We start from the raw sequence: 21,186 nt of genomic DNA on the forward strand, positions 1-21,186 counted from the left end.
CGGTGAGACTTTCATGAAATGCTCAAGTAAAAGGGTAAAGACAGAGGAACTGGGGAATGGGGAGAAATGGAGATGCACTGCAAAGAACCGTGTGCTAAATTTTCCTCCTGAAGCTCAAAAACTTCTGGGTGATGCTCTGAACATCTATCTCTTTAAAAGACTACCAGATTTAAAGAAGAAAAACCCTTAAAAAACAGACATGGAAAAAACCCGGATTAAACTGTCACTCATTCACAATCTAGCTAGGAAACTCATCCATGCCCCTACAGGTAGCTAGTTATCCCATCAGGAATTTCATATTCTTGTCTGAATCCCGGAACACAAATTGGTCCAGCGCGCTGGGTCTGCCTTGATTAGGGTCTGCTGGCACAGATGTCCCCAGCATGTGTTCCCAAAAGCCTGCTCAAATAACTGCTTCTCTCCCCAAAGGGATCAAAGGTTGAGATGGTCTTTCCAGAGCTTTAGCCGGGCTGTGTGGAGCATCTGCAAAGTTTAATCCCCTAACCTTCCCTTCCCTCTCTTTTTTTTTAAGTATGGTATAAATGGAGTTTAAGGGTTTATCTCTTTTCTTTCTAGAAAACAGCTATTACTTGTAAAGAACCTCTGGAGAAGAAAGTGTAGCCTTGCCTTTATCTGAAAGACAGTTGGGTTTTGGCGACTCTGTCAGGATAAAGCCCAGAGTAACTCTATATGCTTGTGCAAATATCTACTGTTGACATCTTTGGCCAGCTGCTGTTATGGCTTCCTTTTCCTTGATGAACAAAATCCTCTTGTGATGTGGCCTCTGAGCGCCATTATAATTAAAAGAATTAAAATTCAATTTGAGCTATTGTCGTTACACAATGCAAAGTTCAACACTGCTGAAGGTTGATTTTATTGATTCCGTATTGGGTACTCCATGGAAATAAGTTATCTTGACACAAACATGGTATTGGCAATAGAAGGCACAAATGGTCCATCTCCAGCCTTTGCTCACTTTAATTCTATTGTTAGCAGCACCTTTCACAAAGAGGAGTTGTGCCAGCATTTCAGTCGAAAGCATGCTTTTTCCAGGATCTCTTCAGGCCTAGAATTAGCTCCAGTTTAAATAGCAATATCAGATTTACAGCCTTTGCAGAACAATATCTGTATAGGAGTTAAATGCTACAAAGCTTGTTAAAATCGCAGCTGTGCTCTTGCTGCAGCCTGAGTTCTTGTCTTCGGCTGCTTTTCCCTTACACCCCTGCTATTCAGGCTTGCATATATCTATTTTGTTTCTTTATTTTAAAGAGCAGGCTTAAGTAAAGCTTATCTGAATTTCCCAAATCTGTTTCATTAAGAAACAACCATCACTGTCAAACGTCTCTCTTTTTCCAACAAAATTATTTCCGAGGGACTGAATATTGACTTGGAATCAGCTCTTGTGAGTGTAAGATGCTTTTAAGCACTGATGAGGATTGTTCGTGTTCTCTGAAACTGCTCCTCTAAGCAGAGCAGCTGTAGTTCATGCTCCATGTATTAATGGTTCACTCAAACATGAGAGCAGGCTGGACAGTCGGAAGGTTAAAATTGTGATAGGGAGACTGGATTTGAATGTGAATAAATCCTTCTGGAAGGTGGAGAGGCTCTTGGACAAGAGCATGGAGAAGCTCGATCTCTGGAGCTGCCTTTCCTAGTCTTTATTTTGGAGTTCTCAGTTTGGGGAAGAGAGACACATACATAATCCTTCTTTCCCTGCAGTGCCTCTTTGCATCAGCGCCTCTGTGTTTTTGCAGTACAATTAACTGGCAATAATCACCAAGGGCTGAGTGGAGGAAGGTTCCTGGGCCCTGTCCATGTGCTGGAGAGATGAAGGAGCAAGGAAACAGCTTTGGGACTGAACCCCAGCATGAGAGCCGCCAGAAGATGTGCTCTGGGTGTTCTTGAACTTTCTCTTCTCCACGTGTCACCTTCATGTTTGCCAGTCCCGTAATCACCTTGTGTGCTGTCCAGTAATACCCGATGACGCTTAAGCACGCGGCTTAAATCTTTTCCTTGGTAGGAAATCTGGCTGGGAGATGCCCTTGTGGGAAGAGCAAAGGGCTGGATTACACAGGCGCTTGAGTTTGTTGTGAAGCGGTTCCCTGTGGCTGCAGGTGGCCGGGGCTGCGAGCCAGCTCTGTGCTGCTCCGCACGGCTGCTGCGGGGTCGGAGGCGCTCGGGGTGAGAAGTCGCGTTCCTGGGACGTCGCTGAGCAAGACGTGGGGCAGGGAACACACCAGCCTGTCTCGCTCAGCGTTGTGTTCAGCGCACACCAGCCTGTCTCGCTCAACGTGGTGTTCAGCACACACCAGCCTGTCTCGCTCAGCGTGGTGTTCAGCACACACCAGCCTGTCTCGCTCAGCGTTGTGTTCAGCACACACCAGCCTGTCTTGCTCAACGTGGTGTTCAGCGCACACCAGCCTGTCTCGCTCAACGTGGTGTTCAGCACACACCAGCCTGTCTCGCTCAGCGTTGTGTTCAGCGCACACCAGCCTGTCTCGCTCAGCGTTGTGTTCAGCGCACACCAGCCTGTCTCGCTCAACGTGGTGTTCAGCACTTCCCCAGTGGTGGCTTCTTGGGGGGGAAAGGCTGGTGGGGAAGGAAAAGTGTTGTGAGTTGTTTTGACAGAAGTTGCAAATTGCCTGGGAAGACCTTGTCTTCGTATTGTGTGACTGCTGCTCAGCTTATTGCTACCTCATTAGCAAGGAGTTACCTAATTAGCAAGGCAAGCTGTTAATTAAGTGTGTATTGCATTACTCAGCTTTAAAAAAAAATCTTTCAGGTGTTAAATATTTTAGTGATAAGGAGTTGCGACTAAAGTATTTTATTTCTGTGTAAATCTTTCTTCTGCCAGAATGAAACAAATAATGAACCGCTGCAACCACTCCAGATTCAGGAAAACCCACTTATATTTCTTGTGATGGAGTTAGCACTAATGAACAGTAATATTTGTTTAAAAAATAGAATGGAAAAGACTTGGTAAGGTTAATAAGATAGTGGAAGCCCTGTGTATTGAATCAGTCTTGATAAGAGAACAAAAACTACATGTTTGCTAAAATAACTTTAAAAACAAATAACATTGACTTTCCACACCTAGTGGAGACCAAATTTTCACTTGCCTGCGTGCCTGCTCTCCCGCATGCTCGGACCCGCCACTGCGCCGCCTCCCGCCAGGACGGCGCGACTTTGATTTTTGACTGCTGGGCAATCTTTTTCATCAGATGGAGCTGGATCGCAAGGTGGAAATTAGGTGTCCCTGCATCTTCCCACTCCTTCAGCTCACATGAAAATGTTGTGTTGAGGACATGTATCCACTTCCTACTGGCCCCACCACATGAAGCTTTGATTAGCAATTATTTCTGAGATATTAAAAAACACAATAGATGTTGCAGGGCTCTGGATTTTCCATTATGATTGTTAAGGGAAAAGAAAGACTATTGTTACAACTTAATAGTTGTTTCTCTGTCTGAATGTAAATTATGGGCATAGCCTTATGATCACATATGCATGTATGCTCGGGTACCAAATACTTACAGGTGTTAACGGTGTCTTTGCATTGATTAGTTGAGTTCTGGTTTTTACTTCTTGTGGAGGACAGAATAAACCAACACAGACAGTACCCAGTGCTTTGTTCTTGCTGCCTTAGCGACGTGTCTTCACCCTAACGCTCCTTTCTGTATGTGGACCAGGGTAGTTAAACTTTAGGCTTGGCTTTATGGAACAACGAAACCACTTCAGTCACGACTGAATAAAATACAGAAGGGCTCTCTGTGTCCAGGGGCTGCCTGTGTATGTTGTGCATGTCGTACCCAGTACACGGTTTCTCTTGGGGTGAAATTAGAAGCGAGGAGGAAATGTTTGGGGCTTGTATCACTGATTGCACTATGGGGTCAAATTCTTATTTGAGAGTCAATAAAGATAAATTGCACACAAGAGCAGCTCCTATTGCCAGAGCGAGCTGGCAGTTTGCAGAAGGGGGTATGTGGTGTCTTAACGTGCAGCCAGTTGTAAAGGCTTGGGAAAAAAATTTCCAACTGCACATTATCTGAGTGAGCTTCCATATTTTACCATGACACCGACTCCGAGACTCATTTCCCTGGGTTAAGTAGTGCGGGGTGAAGTATCTGCCGCTCTCCTTCTCCCTATCCATCTGCTGCGGTATTGTGGGCATTTAACCTGGAGCGCCTGCTGATGTATGACCGAATCAGAGAAAGGAGCCCGCGCTGTTTAACCCTCTCCCTTTGTAGCTGCACTTAATGAATGTCACACAGGCCCACTATAGAAATGATGGAACATCCATTCTGGCAGCATGAACAGAGCCCACCGTGCAATGATACGGTGAAATATGCTGAAAATATTCACGGGAGCCTGTGAACATAAACCCATGATTATTTTTTTCCCTTAAATCTCAATATTTTAGCTGTTTTCCCCCCCATATAATAAAAGTGCAGTTCTAAACAGTGTCTACTCTTTTTTTGAGGGGAAGAAAACCCTATTTTCTTTTTAATGTGGCTGTACGGAAATGGCTAACTTATGCTAACCAAAACGTAATTAGGTTGTCCATGCAGGTCTTTTTGTCTTGCTAAAAAATGTCTTGCAAATAAGATTGCAGGTCTTAATGACTCTATCCAGTAATTTCTGGGCTAAATTCAAAGGTAATAAAAGTAGGGCTGTACCTTATCTTGCAGCAGTTATTTAGTGCGGGTGTGTGCTGTCTGCTGGCCCAGTTCTCCTGCCGTCCCTCATGGGGACCTGCAACTGGTTGTGAAGACCCTGAGCCTTTTGTAGCTCGTTACTGAGCAGGTTCCTGCTCAGTGTCGTGGAGGCTGGTGTGAGTGAACCCGGAATGGAACGGGAGCGTGTGGCTGCAAAGCAGCTCTTGTGAAATCCGAGAGTCTAATCCTCGCTTCTCTCACCGTTTCATGCCTCTTTCTCCACCAAACTACCTTTTTTTCCCTATATTTTTCCTCCCTGAGTGCAGGCCACGTCTTCCTATTCTCACCTCTCAACTTTGCACCAGATCCCTTCTTTTCATGCTTCATCTGTGCATTCTGAATTCAGCTGGAGAGAAAACACTGTGAAACTTGCTTTGAACCGTGGTACAAAACCTCCGGTGACGCTTGTTTCCCTAAAGCACCGTGATTCATTGGCCTAATTAAATAATAAATACATCAGTTGTCTCGTTTCCAAAGGAGAATATAAATTTTAGAGGCTGGTGGCTAATTACTTCCGTAAGATTTGGCTTCATCCTGGTGGCAAATGTCTGTCGACTCTTGTGTCGAAGACCAGGGGAAGGGCTAAAAATGTGTGATGATTTCCTGCATGTTCGTGTTAAGGAGAGCGCTGTGTTCCAGTGATGATTTTCATAGGATTCCTCCCCAGATAAGAACAGCAGCACCCTTGGGTGTCTCGGGGGGTTTTCCTTGCCCGCGTACTCTATTTATCAGGACCATGTTTATACTGGAGGAAGGGGAGACCAGGGAAGCTCAGATCTCAACCTTTGCTTCCCTGAGATAATCAGCAAACAGTGTGAATGTCTGTGTGTGTGTGAACATGACGTATGTAAATAAATGGATGAAATACCATCAGTGGGACCTTCATTTCACCCAGGCTATTGAATCATCTCATCATAACTGCTTGTTATTAACCAAGTGGCATAATTCCAACTTAAACTTCCCCTTTGTTTACTGGAGACTTGCTGAAGAGCTAGTGCTGAATGCTTAATTTTCAACCTTCTAACTATATGTATTGATAGAAAGACCAAACGGTGTTTAAGATGTAGAGCTCGGTGATGAGCAAGGTAGCTGGGAATCTCTGCTTCAGTTTGAAAAGACAATTTCAGATCTGTATTTTAAGAGAGAAAAAACTTACAAACATCCGTTTAAATGAAAAACCAGAAGGCACCCTTTCTAATATATACACACTCATTTTAAAACATCAATTTATTCAATTTATTAAAGCTTTCCCAGGTTTTCTGAGGAAGCACAGCCTGGCTTATCTCTGCTTCCCACAGTCTGTCCAACTCCTGCCACAGCTCCAGCTGAACCTTCTGATGCACCAGGCAGGAATTCGGCCTCTTAGAGCTGTACAGAGTGTCCGAAATACCATCTGTACCATTGACGCAGGCAAATTCATACTGACGTTAGTACAGCGCTGTGAGGTCCTGGTTCTTGCGCTGAGTTAAAAAGGGAAAATACTGCAATTGTGGAGTTTATGGTGATAGTCTTAGTCAGGTGTTACTTGACTGAAATGTTTTAGCATTCCTGTTTAATGTCAGGGAGATGAAATAGGATTTATATTGAAGTTAATGGTAGGCAGCGAAGTTTTAGGGGCTGTTTGTACCTGGATAAGGTGCTTTCTCACTGCGAGGAGCAGGATCTGCAGCGCTGGAGCCAGCCTGGTGCTGGGGGGGACAAGAGCAGCTGTGCTCCTGACACAACCCCCTTATTTCTGGTCAGCGACTCGACTGAAAGGGAGATCATTTTCTTAATATTTCTCCCCCTTTTCTTCCCTATCTTGCCTAACGTACATAATAAAGCAGGCTATTTCTGCTATGGGAAGAAAATGACTGATGTACTTCATCACCTGGTCTGGTAGGGCAGGCGGTGCTGAAGGGTCTGGTGCTCGGTTCATGGGGACTCAAACGCATCTTCCTTCTTGCAGCTTGTGCTAGAGCTCAGACAAGGGGCCTTGTTAATCATCCATGCTGCTGCGCATCTTAATAAATGAGATAAAATTAGGATGGAGAGGTGGATGAGGCTTTGAGGCTGCAGGACTGTGCTTAAAATCACAACAGCAGCTCCCCCCGTTGTGGAGCAGAGTGAGAGTGAAGCTCCTGATGGAGCGGGGCTGCTGACAGTTCTCTGCTGAAATGAGAAAAGAGTGGGAAAGGCATCTCAATCAATTAATTTAGATGTTTAAATGATGGTGTTAATCCTTCCTGTAAACAGGACTTTCACAACAAGCTGTACCTGCTCTTTCTGTTTTCAAATATACTCCTCTGGCCTTCCCTTTCCCTGGTGGAGAACCACCAACCCGATTAACATATTAAATGAAGCAGAACCCAGTGCTAGCTCTGCACATTACTGTGTTCTTACGGTATATGGGCAGCTTCCAAATTACCAGTTATAACCATCCTGCAACCCCCACAACCCAGAATACCTGTATTTTAAGGACCTTGTGCCACACGACAGAAGGTAGCTGCGTCCCTCAGATTTTGGGTTCTTAGTCTTCAGAAATGGGTTTTTCTTCAAAAGTCTAACTTTTCTATTAGAATATCTCAGTGCTGTGTGTCCTCATCTCCCCACAGTCTCTGTTTTACCTCTTTCTGGCCCAAATCCGTGTCTGCTCAGCAATGCGCAGGTTCTCTATGGGAGCCACGCGCTCCCCACCCTGGGCGGGTTTGACAGATGGGTGCCCCAAGATAAATAGTCACCTTCTGCACGTCGCTGAAAATCGAACTGTCCCCGTGCTCATCTGGAGCTGAATAGATTGTCACCAGAGCCCGGGGACAAGGGGAGCCCGGGGTTACTGGAGCAGTGCTGGGGCGTTCTGTCCTTCTGCACAAGAGCCTTTGGGGACAGTTTTGGCCAGGGCGAGCCATGGGCACCAGGACTGTGTCCCGCTCGGGGGTGTTTGCAGCACCGAGGGACACGGGAGCCAGGGCCGCTGTGACACGGTGAACCGCGGGAGGGGGCAGGAGGAGCTGGGGAGGAGGGAGGCATGCATATAAATCATTATTGGCGAACATCTCAGCTCTTGAGCCAGGCTGTCGCTTGCCGCTGCTCGTGGTGCAGCCCAGACATAAATCATAATTCCTCTACAATAGATCCTTTTGCAGCCGCCATCAGGAAAAGTGTGTTGGTTTTATCGATTTTTTGACACCGGGGCCCTGGCAACGGCTGCTCTGAATCATTATGAAATGAAACTGATTAGGAATTCATGGAATACTAAATAAACTTTACGAGCCCGTTGTAAGTTTTTTGATGCATGGGGAGCGGAAAATGAAAACTAATGATATAAAAATTACACAGCGTGCTGAGTATTATTATACTGCTATTGATTTGTTTCAAACTGTACATCAAAATCGAAGTGTGCTGGGTGTGCTTGGCTGCAAGGCTGATGCTCAAAAGCTTTTGAGGGTGTTTTTTTTGCTTCTTAATGCTGGCTCCAGCATTTTTTGCTGGCCTGAGAAGGTTAGTGCCACCACGGAATTGCTGGAGTGCTCCCTGCACCTGCCTGCTCCACCGCAACCGCCCTTTGCATGGTGATCACTGACTTTATTCTCATGTTTGCATGTGGATTCTCACGGGGCAAAAATACATTGAGGAGGATTTTAGCCTAAGTGGATAACTCCCCACACGCACTCCGGCTCTAGGGAGTTTTACTTTTGTTCCTTAATAGCCAACATGGTGAGAGGAGCCCCGGACACTTGACAAACATTTATGCAGGAGTGCACAAAGGGATCGTTTGTTCTGCCACTAACGGCAGCGCCCGGGGAGTGAAGGGGAACAGCTGGTTCTAATGCTGCCCATCACTTTGGGGCAAGAAGGGGGAACTTACCATTTCTTTTAAACTTTTCTTTCTATAAATAGATAATTTGTAACGTGATCATAATAGCTCTGTCCAGACTTAAAATCAATGGAAATAATGAGCGGAACTGGCGTGGTCTATTTGCTTCCTATTTACTATTTTTGACAGCAGAATTTAACAAAATTAAGGAAGGAAGAAGAGGTAAAAAGGGTGGATTCAGTGTCTTCTTGAGACGAACTGCTGAAGAAGAGCAGGGCTGTGTGTGTGGAGGGTTAGATGAATTGCTGGTGTTGTCATTGCGTGTTTGTTGGAATGAAAAGGAGCCTCGTGCTGGACCAGGGAGGTTTCTGTCCTGGCTGGAGCAGAAAAACACCCTTTTCCTTAAGTAAGTAGCTCCCTTCTTCATGGTATCTGTTCTGCTTGAGTGTTATGCCTTGCAGAACCACAAAGGGACACATAGGGTTGTGTTTAAAGCATTATGTGGAAAAAGCTTTTTTCATTTGGGTGCAAAATCGAGCTCAGATTTAGAAATTTTGCATGGTTTAAATGGATTTCGGAGGTGACGGGAGCAGCAGTAACAAACAGGCTGTAACAGAGGCAGCCGGGCCGGAGCCAAACCTCCTGGCTCCTGCAGAGCGACCCCTTTGCCACCACTGGGTGCAAATGGCCTCAGGTGTCCCCAGCTGCGGGCTGCTGGGGATCATCCTGCAGCTTAGCCCTGCTCTAAGTCCGGACTTTGCAGAGGCAGGCCCTCGTGTCAGCTCTGCTTCTACCTACCGGGGCCGGCCTAAGCGTATTGTCTGCAGATGAAAATGTAATACCAGTGAGTAGGAAGAAAATCCAACGGAATCAAGAACAAGAGAGGAGGAGAAGATTGAAGCCACTGGAAATAAGCTGCTGATCCACAGAGGGCTAAGCTGCCGTGTCCCTCGGTCGCCTCCCGAGACGACGCTTTTCTGGAAGTAAAACCTCACGTGCTGCTCCTGTATCCCTGAGAAGCCTGGGTGTCCCTGCTCCCACATCCGTTTGTAAATGATGATCCCCAGTTTGGGGTGTTGGAATCCACATGGGCTGAGGACACGGAGCTGTGGCCATCGTGGCTGCATCCAGCGTGCCCCTCTTTTCTTTGCTTTGCAGCTTAAATGTGGGCTGGATGGAAATTCCCCTGAAAAGATTGCTCAATGAGTTTGAAAAGAGATCTTGGGGAGTTACGCTGAGCACCCCCATTTATTTAGAGAATAAACCCCTTGTTTCTATCAAGTAATGCTGCTTCAAGTGTGAGGTTTTGCTTCTGGCTTATGTCTGTGTAGATATAAACAAATGATGGCATTGATTTTAGCCACTGTAGGTGAATATAGCATGTGTTGAAGCGCAGACAGCTTTAGCGTTTTCCACTGGACTGGGAGATGTGCCCAAGGAACAGCAACGCGTGTGCGTGAGAAGGGTCTCGATTCTCCTCCCACCGAGTCCTGACCGGTCCCATCTTGCCACAGACTCCCATACATTCCTTGGTAGCTGTGGGCTTGTTACAATAATCTCTGTATATTTAGATTTTTGGCCTGATGTACACAGGGGATGATCTTACATGAAGCCAGTTTTCGTTTTGCTTCGGCACCACGTGCGCTAGCGATGTCCACGTTATATGGCTTGTCAGCCTGTGAGCGCGTGCGCTGGGGACTTTTCTAAGATATGTATATTGAATTTAGATTTGTGCTCTTAGTACCTTCACTCATTCATTCAGAGCCATATTGACTACATAAATTGAGTGTTACAAGTAAGAGAGAGTTTAGCCATTATTTTCTCAGTGATTTGATTTAATGGCCTGGGTGTTTTGGCCATTACTTCTGGCTTTTCATTTGCATGGATTCTTGGCTCTGCTGATTAGCATGTTTTTTCTATTTGCCATTTAATTTTTTTTTTCCCATTTTGTAAAGCTGAATTTTTCATGATTAATTAAATTCTTGTCTTTTTTGTATCTTACATACACACATATATCTATAGGACTGTATAGATATGCTATATAGTCTTTTCCTTTCTCCCATCTCTGCTTATTATAGGGAGTTAAACGCAGCCGTCTGTCTGACGGGAATATTGTGTACTGTATGTGGAGTGATATACAGGTCAGTATATTACTGATGAATCAAAGTTTCCTCCTAAGGCAGCTGCTGCAGATTACTTAGTGCTTGACATGGCGTGTCTTTGTGTCACTGTTACCGGGTGAAATTAAATCAGAACAGGAAAATATTAATTTAAAGTAGGGGATAGAGGCCGCTCACTTCCAATTACTCTCTACCCTGTCAGCTTTATATGGGCGCAAACAAGGAAGGAGGCTGGATTAATTGCTTTGGACTCTGCCCCACTACAGGCCCAATTATAGAAACATATTGGCTCCCAGCACTATTATATACACTGCTGTGCAGGAAATTGTGTGAAATTTTAACGGATTTCAGATGTAATAATAGAGAACACGATTCAGGACAGCATTAGCAGGCTGGGTGGAATCTTTACGGATGGGTTAAGGTTAAGCTGTTTGGGGGTCCTTTGTGTATTAAAGGATCATCTGGTTAACCCATGTACTGGGAGCTTTTGATACTGGCCTGGGAGCAAACAGAATAAAAACATTTATCCTCTGACAACAAGGAGCTAAATCCTCAGTCAGAGCGTGGGGATGGAGAGCACAAGGCGCGTGGGTTCGGGGCCGGGGAGGCTGTGAAAACGTCTTGCATGGCATTAAACACGTTGATGTTTCTGCATATTCTTTAGAAAGCCGTTCCCGGCTAACGTCTGCGTTAGTGCGAGACCCAGTGCAAAGCCTGGGGCAGAACGCAGAGCCGCTAACACAGAGCGAACACCACTCCTGATTTAAATGTGCCTTGCAGGATTATTTTGTAAAGAGTTGTAGCGATAGATTTCAGTTCAATATTTTAGTTTAAATTTGTTTAGGCTTTTATTCACAGAATGTCAGGGACTGGAAGGGACCTCAAAAGCTCATCCAGTTCAATCCCCGTGCCGGAGCAGGAACAGGGGATGAGCTTAGAATTCCATCTGTTTTTTTTCTGTGTTTAAACTCACGTGTTGAAGATGCCTGGTAACTTGTGTGTGCATACGTGCTATTGTCTCTCCCTATTATAAAACCATTGTTTGACTTCTTGTAGCCAGAGCATGGACCTCATTCCAAGTCCGGAGCAGCTCTCGGTAGCTCCGAAAGGCCGGGAGCTTCCCCTTGGCCTCCTCTTGCCTGACGCACCGTGGTCTGAGCGCAGGTCAGGGCTCTGCAGACCCAACCACCGGGAAGGAAAAGCGCCAAGAAAAGGTGCAGATCGCTGGCAGGTGAAGGATGTGCCGTTCAACAGCACCAGGTTGTCTCCCATCCACTGTAGTCGCTGGGAACCCAATAACACAGCCGTGGCTTTTGGGTGGAAGCCCCCTTGGTGCTCACAGCAAACAACGCTCAGGTCCTTGAAATCTCTTTTCTAGAAGCACAGCAGACTTAGCTGTTGGGTTTTGGAAAGGACCAAAGTGTTGTCTTTAAAACATATTAAATAAATGTGCCTTTTGAGCAGAAGGACTTGGAAAGGTGCTGGTGGAACTGAAACAGTGCAGGAGGGGTTAATACTCTGCTTTGTTGGGTTTTTGACTGGGGCCCATGGTTTTACTATGGCAATAAAGTCACTTTCCTTTTATGTTTAAAAGCCAGCAAGGAAAAAGTGCAATTACAAAGACAACTAAAACCTTCACTGGTACTCAGCAAGGTAATCAGTGCAATTGATTTTTTTTTTTCTTCCCTAGCCAGAAAAGTATTTAAAGTTAAATTCTATCTGTGATTTTTATATGGGAAAAAAAAATAATCTGTGCTCTGAAATGCTTCCTGGTTTAAAAAATGCTCTATTTTATTTGCCCTATAAATGCAAACTTATAAAATGCGATAAGGGATCTTTCTCCCTGCACAGACAAGACCCGAGGAAGCTCGCTGCTATTCCTGCACGGCTGCCAATTGCACAGACAGATATCACTCCATTAGTCATTAGCATCTAAATCATCCCACTTCTCATTCAGGTTTACTGGGCTGTGATGGCTACTGGATTCATAGGACACCTGAGCCAGGTCTTTTGTACAAGGTCTCATGGAGCAATTGATTGTAAAAAGACAGCAGGAGAGGAAACCACTGGTTTCTGTGCCTTTTGAACAGGAGGATGGGCTGTGCTACCGTGGCTTTTCTCTAGGAATTATTAAACTTAAACTAGTGTCCAAGGGTTGGGTTTGTGCCGTGCATAGTGGTACAACACCCTGATGCAAAAACTGGGGGGGTTCTGAGGGTGAGAGCTCTGGTTTGGGATATTGCAGTTAACATTAAACTTGTTCCTTGTAGGAGCAAAATCTTATTTACACGGAACAGACTTCAAAATCGAGTATGAATGATTCAGCAGCTGCTGTAGCATAGGCTAATGTGTTAATATGGCTTTAAAAATACCGGGAGAATTCAATGGAGTTTAATACCTAAGTACTGAGAAAGGGCTGGGTTTGTCAGTTGTATCATTTGTGTTCCACACAAGAAATGAAGCACTACAAAGTATTGGCCTTTTTATTCCCCTATGTAGTAACAATGTCTTTTGTGGAAGGAGAAAAATGAAAGGAGGTATTTTAACCAGTGATTCAAAACATAGCTGATGCAGATCTTGTAAATGGAGAGCTGATTTTTGTGGGGAAATGCCCATCACTTGTTTATTTTGCCTTTATGGTTTTTAAAGGAAGTAGGTGACTTTTTTCTGAATGCGCTGGTTTGGGGTTTAACCCTTCCAGTGCCGTTCCTTTGCCCACAAGCCCTGTATTACAAGCAAACTCACATAAATTTCTGGCAACAGTCTCCTTCCCTGGGGCTGGAGGGATCTTTAGTCACTTTGGATTGGACTGGATTTGAAAATAGGTCCCTCAGGTGAAGGGCCAATATATCAAACCAGTAAATCATGGTTTATACCAACTCCTAATAATGAATGAAGTGCCATTCCATACAATACCTAAGTTAGGATTTTATTGATTAACTCTCATCTTGGTGTTCCACCCAAATCTAAGATATATTGCCTGCTGTAATTTTTACATTAGCTGTCAAATTCATCTTGTCTTCCCAGGGTTATGATGTGTACAGAGCAGACAATAAACAACATCACAGTTTGGGTGTTTATCTAATGAATATACACAGGCCGGGAAGATTAATAATGATTTGATAGGCAGAGCCAAGAGGCAGGAAATATCGGCGTTGAGGGCGAGAGCCGGGACCGCGACTGCGAATGAGCGGGAGGGCTGGGGAGGATTCGTGCTGTTCTCGTTCCATCCTTCCTCCTCCTCCCCTGTCAGCCGGGAATGTGGGACCAAGTCTCAAGGAAGCAAAGATGATGAATTTTTTGTGCATAGAGCGAAGGAGCAACGACAACAGGAGAGGGGCTGCAAGTAAACACTAAATTAATCCTCTGAATGATTTGCCAAGCCAAAGCTTTGTCACTGGTCCTGATCCTGGGAATGCAAATCAACCCACGCCTGCTGCTGGCGCTTCACCTCGGCCTTCCCGCCCCGCGGAAATGATGATTTCGAGCATCTCCATCCTTCCTTTTATATTTTCTGATTAATAACTGCTCGGGGATCCCCCAGTCTCGGAACAGAGTCATTGGCAATACTTGCCTGATCCAAGACCTCATCCTCCCCGGTGTCCCACAGCTCCCTTTGTGTTTTTGCCTGGCCCGTGAGCCTTCACCCAAGGCAGAGGCCGCAGCCTCTTGTAACGGAAGAGGGAGCCCTTGTCGCGCCGTGGGGCCGGCGGTCGGGCCGTGGGGCCGGCGGTCGGGCCGTGGGGCCGGCGGTCGGGCCGTGGGGCCAGCGGTCGCTGTCCCCAGAGCCCAGGGCCACCCTGCTCCTGGGAGCAGCTGGGGGGCGACGAGCTCCCTTGCTTGCGGGATTCAGCCTTAAATCCCTCTGTGCTTTGGTCCTCCAGTCTGTAAACAGGGAGATTTGTGGCTCTCCAGGAGAGAGGCGGAGGAGGTTTGATGTATGTTTGCTGAAGCGCTCCCAAGTACTGGGATAAAAGGCGCAGGGAAAGTGCAAAGGGCTTGTGCTTGTCTGTTGAGCACAACCGTGTCCTGCACGCTTCAGCTGTGTGAGCGGTGCTGTCCGGAGCACTGGGGACATGGGGTGGGGAGGTTTGTCTGCCGGCTGTCGGCAGCCGGAGCTCACGCTGGGGACGCTGCAGGTTTTTGTTGGGTAAATATGTGCAGTTCTGCTGGCTGGGCTCTGCCTGGAATGTAATGAGCATTAAAGGAAGGAGCGATGTGCTGAAAGGGGAGGCCAAGCTGCTGCTCCCGGCTTGTGTGTGCTGAGTCAGGCCGACCTTACAGGGCTTTGGAGGGGGCTCGGAGCTGCTAGCCACTGGCTGCTCCCGCTAGCCGCGGCAGATACGGGCTGCTCCCGACTTCCCTCTGTTCCTTCCATCATCCTGAGCTGGCAATGCCTTTGCTGGTTGTATACTCTGCTGTGGTTTGTATTGTGAGCCCCTCGTGGCAAGGACTTTTCCCTCTGTCGTTGTTCTCCAACAGCGGAGTCCTGAATGAGTTTGTGCTGTTATGCAGGTAACTTTTCCACACTCTCCATGCCCTTCAGTTGTCCAGGTTTGGTGTGTGTTACATACTTCACCTGTACATCCCAGCCCCTCTATCATCTAAACAGGTAGTAAGATCATAACCTGTTGAAAAATCCATTTATTAGAGTAATGAAGCCTCAAAACAGAGTGCTCTCCTCCCTTTCTTCCTCTTTGGTCAGTGTTTGTTTGCATTTTTCTTTTATACATCCCAGCATGAAACAGTAACACATTATAGCACAAAGCAATACACCACTTATCTAATCTTGAATATAATACAGGATAGACACTCTGTATAGAGAGGGGCTGCAGCAGAACACATGCAGCAAGAGCTGGCTGGCGAAGGACAATAGATCGCTGCAGATATGGATTGAGTTAGACAATTGAACCAATTATACTATTCCGCAGACTTCAATGAGATCGGAGAGCGTTTCCTGAGCGTTGGTAGAAGCAATCAGCATTCCTATTCATGTCAGCAGCCCTGCCTACCGAGCTCCTGGCCCCCAGGTCCCCGCACGCTTTGCCAGAGCAGCCGCTTGCGTTTTACTCTTTGTCCTGGTCAGAATTTAAAAATCACCGATTGCTTTTTCCCCTCCCGAAGCGCACGCGGTCGTTTCGCTCGGATGAGTAATATTTTGAGTTTCCCATTTAAATGTGGTTTGATCTGGTCTGGGAGCGGCTGGTTTTTCACCTCGGCAGTGGCTGCGTTTGGCAGCTGCTGGAGGGGCTCTTGCAAGTCCAAACCGAAGCTGGTGGATCCATTGCAAAGCGCTTTGTAACACTTTGGGTGAGAGGAAGCAGAATGACCTATGATATGTCTTTTTAGCACCATTTAAGCTGTAAAACCAGCCAACCAACTCTCTTCCAAATGTTGGCTGCGGAGATTGACTGCAGCCATGAAGATAACAGGTGGGAAGTATTTTTCTCTTAAGAAGTCCACAGCTGTCCTAAATCAGCAGGGGGATCCTGGAGAGCTGCTGTGTGAGCCTGAATGCTCAGCATCCCAGCCAGGGACATAAAGACACAAGGCAAAATGTCACTGGAGAAGTGTTGCCTCTTCTTTAGCAGTAACTCTGCTCCATAAATGCAATTGATCTCCTGAGAGAGGAGGGATTTCTTTAACAAATGCAAGCTTTATGGAGGAAAAATATACGAGCTGTTGAGCTTCTGTTTCTACTGTATGTGCTCCAGAGCCTCCAGTAAGTGTTGGAGCAATGACAGGGGATCTAGAGATTGCTGTATATAGGGTTATTTGCTGTACATCGTGTTGCCTGCTTGAAGTAAAGTTGGTCTGGATTTAAAATCACTTCAAGCCGTTATCACACTATAAACTTAGCACTTTTCTTTCACTCAGTTTTTTTAGTAAGATGTTGTCGTTGTCAGATTTCTGTGCTTCATCCTGCATTTAAATCAACATGAATAGAAAGTTCTGGTTCAACCAGGTTTAAGTTTTGCTCTATCTGGGCGAAGAAGCAGCTCGAGCATCTTGAGCTAAAAGGGCTGTTTTGCAGGAGGGGCATGTAGTGGTGGGAGTTTTACAAGTGTCTGAAAACAGAAGCTTATAATGAAAGTGCTTTCTCAGCCATAACTACAGCGTGGTGGTGTAATTGGAATGCTGAGTGGTGTGCTGGGTTTAGGAAGGTAATAAGAACTGCAATCAGTATTAAATAAAATGTATCTTCCTTTAGGGGAAATAAATGTATATTAAATCAAATATTCATGAATCCAAGTTAGTCTTCATACATTACACAAACAGTTTTTCAAGAATGCAGCTCTGTGAAAGGCCTGGTTTGATGTGTGCGAGGGAGGGATTAGCTTTGGATGCCCTGCTGGGGAGGGACAGGCCTGGCACCCGAAGGGACAAGGCTCCCCGGGCTCCTGTGACCTCCTGCCCGAACACAAGGGTTGCGAAAGGGGCCTCAGTTGTGCAAGAAGCATTTAAAGAACTGAATCTACCTCTTTCTAATATTTATCGTCCCTAGCAAAACCTGGACACGCGTGTGAGCCTTCTGAGAATGGAAACCTGAAACGGGAGCTGGGCCAGTGGCTGAGTTCTAGTGATATTTAGTAAGTGCCCTGTCAACGAGGGGAGGATTTCTGCATGGGCAGTGACTGGGATTCTGTTGCCTCTCATCAGGACGGCTTTTTAACACCTGTGAACTCCACGTGCGAGAGCTTAAAACCCTTTGGGGTGGGATGGTTCCTGCTTCTCACCCGGGGGGAATCCGTGTGCCACCGAGGCACGTGCGTGCCCATCAGAAATGCGTTTCTTGGTGGTGACGGGGCTCTCTTGAGCTTCACAGCCTTCGTCCCGGTTTCCATACAGTGCCACGCTGATCTAGTGAAAAGTGTGGGGGTTTATGGTGATTTGGTGTCATCACTCTCAAGTCAGGCTGTATTTATTAGCTAGCACCTGTATGTTTAGGAGATGAGGTAGTAAAAGTTGAGGTTTGTAAAAAGTAGCGGCAAATCTGTCGGTGTTTCCAGAGGACTTTCTTAGTTTAGTCAAATTGGGCTTATTTGGAGTTGTGTCAGCAGAATTCTTCTGTGCAGTTTATGAAATATCAGTGCTTTTCTCCAACAGCTACAATCAATTTGCTGTTTGATAAAATAAGCAAACACCTCCGAGTTGCATCCTTATCCCTGTCTTTACGAACAGAGGGGCAGAGAGGCGCGGGATGGATTCTGTTGCCTTCCTGGGGTGAGGAGGGTTTCGTTCTTGAAGGCCTCCAAAAGAGCTGCACACAGCTGTGGAGGGAGGGCTAATTTGTGTCATTTGCTGAAACCACTAGGCTCTTCTTCCCTGCTTGGGGAATTATTGATTTTATCACTCTACGACCTTACATGTGTCACTGTCTTGTGCATGCTGGCCTGTAGGAAGTGCTATCTACTGATTCACAGCTGAAGAATCATCGTATTTTATTTATGATTACTTTCCTGTTTTTGGCTCACCAGCCATGTGCTCTTGTTCTTTCTGTCAGCCTTAAATCTTCAGGAGAAACGCACACAATGCTATAGAAAAAAAAATCCCAAATGAAAGGTGTCCTCTTCCCTGCCACCCCGCGTCCACGCTGCCGCAACCCAAATGCTCCTATTCATCTCGGTGCAGGAGAAATGTTGCTCTGTAAAGACTCATCACCGTCCCATTGATTTCATTGTCTGGGTGTCTTCAGCGGTGACACGTTTTCTTGGATCTCTGCGAGTTGGAGAGTGGAGAATATGATTGCAGATATCAATACGGGAACGTGTGACCCTGTTGAAGGGCTGTCAGGCTGCGGGAAGTGGACAGGGGGTTGCTGCCTGGTATTGTGCAGCTTTCCTGCCAAAAACTCGGTCCTTGCGGGAGATGAGCAGAGATGCCGTTATGGAGGAGGGGTGGTCGTGGGGGGAAAATATATGGAGCATCTACTAGAGCTTGCATGGTACATTAATTGTCTGTAGCTTTTTCCTTGCCTTCTCAAAGCAAAATTAATTATGGGGAGGTGATGTTCCTTTAATGAACATCATTTAATTTAAAAAATGGACAAGTACACTACCATTAGGTCTCTTAATGTGGTGTGTTTTCTTAAGCTAAATTCAGTTATTGTTACATTGCGAGGGTGCAGAGAATCCCCTTTCTCTCAGGTCTGAGCGAGTGAGAGCATCGTGGCTGCTGAGCGTCGCTTACAACCAGAGAGTCCGATCTCGCTTTGCCTGTGGGGGACACTGCTTGACCGCTTATTGCATATTTGATCAGTTTATTTCTGGATCTGTGAGTCTCCGATGGGTGTCAAGGTGACAGTTGGGTTCGGATTAATTGGCATGGCAAAGAACGGGGAGGGAGGGACGTGCCACGCTGGGCTGCCAGCTTTGAGTGATTCCCCCTTCCTCGAGCCCACAGAGGTGCAGCAGCGCTCGCTGGGAAGCGCTTCGAGGGTGACAAGGGCTTAATAACATCACTGGTGAAGGGTGTTGTTTTGGTTTTGCCCAACACTAGTGAAAATCGACTCGTATACAGAGCAGCTCTGCTCCTCTTTCCTCTGCCACTCTTCATCGGCGCCGAACACCACGCGCGGGGTGCAGAGCGGCGCTGGAGCCCGTCCCGCCGGTCCCTCCACACCCGCTTTCACTGAGAGGGTATGGAGCCGAAACCATTCAAAAATTACATTAGAAAGAGTAATGAGAATGAGAGGCCCAGGTTTTAATTAGAAACAAGCAATCAGTTTGTAAATTTAAGTGGGGGACTACGGTGGGTCCGTGGATTCCCTGACGTGATTGCGGAAAGGTCAATCTCAAAATTAAATAGGTGAGTCCTATTAAGAACTGTGCTCTAACACTTGTGAAATCAACTGCTCTGCTGATGTGCTTTTAAATAAAATTGTCAAAATTAGGATTATTTTTTTTTATATAAGGAAAACAAGATGTGGGGGAAAAGGTCTTTTTTTAAATTGCTTTTCCTTTTAAAGATCAAATATGGTGTGTCTGGTCTAATTTCTGGCTGTTGGCACTGGTGTGAAGTGTGATTCTTGGTATGTGTGTTGTCTTGCAAGATTCTAAAACACAGACTTTCCAGAAAAAATAGAACTTAAATTTCAGTGGATGAAATGGGAGCCGTTCCATCTAAATTGTTAGGAAAGAAAAATCAAAATACCACTGTACCGAGCTGCTGCTGAAGGTTTTCAGCAACATACTGGAAGGGCGAGGGGAGGAGGAGGATCTCAGGTACGTAATACCTGCTTCTTGGTGTCGCTGCTGGGGCTCTTGAGCCCCTTGCAAGCCCGTTCTCACTTGCTTGAGAGGATTTTGGATCAGGCAGCTGCTTCTGCCAGGCTGAGCATCCTGGGTATAGAAATAGACACTCTTCCCCTCTTTTTGTTTTATACAATAGATACCACTTGCCGTGTGTTATTTTCTTCCACTGTCAAGGGGTTATTGCATTTGACATCTCCTTTTGCCATGTGGGGTGAGACGCGGCGTTTGTTAATATACAGGAGAAATGGCACTTCCACATCTGGGAAATGATGTACTTTGGAAAGGCATCCGAGGTGAAGAGTGCTCCGTAAGGGTAAAATGTTATATTCCTGAAACGGTGTCCGTGAGCAGCGATGATCTCCGACGCTCACCTCCGCAGGTCCGAGGTTTTGCCGCCCCATCTCCCGTGCTCAGATTAATGGGGTGGTATTAAACCAGTGCCCTGCGCAGGCTGCTTTCCCGCTATCTGTTGGATGCGTTTTGAGCAGAGAAATGCCAGCTCCTACATAATAAAATGGGACTTTTCTCAGCCTAAAGAAAGCTGTATTCCATTCTTACTACCTTTGTTCTCAAGCTGTGTTTAAACTCCAGAAATGGCCAGCCTGGTTTCCACACCAGATGCCAATAGGAGGGATCACCTCTGTAGTCTGAGCGTTTTGTTGGCTTGTTCGACAGCACTTTTCTGCTGTTTGCTGGGGCTGGAGGGTCTGACTGTGGGATCCCCAGGTTCCAGCATCCCCTTTACTCCCCCCAGGCCGTGCTGCTCGCTCAGTTTACAGCTGTTTCACATTTAGTTTACTGGGGAACAAATTATGTCGAGGCTTGATGGCCCATCTCTCCATGAGGCTTGAACTTGTGGAGCTGCCTGTGTACTTGGGGTTTCTTTTTTTGAGTCTTACAGTGTGGTTTTCAGTGCTGGTTCAGGGAATACCTTGCCCAGGCTGTGCGAGGCTGGGTCCTGCTCTTGGCCTGCACGCAGGGTGCAGAGATGGAGCTGATCCCAGCAGCCGAGTCCTCAGCCCAGCTCGTACCAAACGCAGCAATTCTGCCGATCCTCCGGCCAAAAGGCGTCGCTGGGTGCGGGGGTACGTGCCGTATGGAGCAGGAGGGACCGGGGCTGGCACGGTGGCCCGAGGAGGGACAGGGGTGCTGGCAGCTCTGGCACCCACCGCCTTCCCGGAGCACCCAGCGCGGGCCCTTCGCCGCTCGCTGCTCCCCACTCCCCTCCCTGACGACATCAGAGGGCGCTCTGTCATCTCCACTCGGTTTTTAATCATGTCATTTCATTTTGGTAGCAGGAT

The sequence above is a fragment of the Streptopelia decaocto genome, assembly GCF_964273445.1.
Source record: "Streptopelia decaocto genome assembly, chromosome: 18".
Lineage (NCBI taxonomy): Eukaryota > Metazoa > Chordata > Aves > Columbiformes > Columbidae > Streptopelia > Streptopelia decaocto.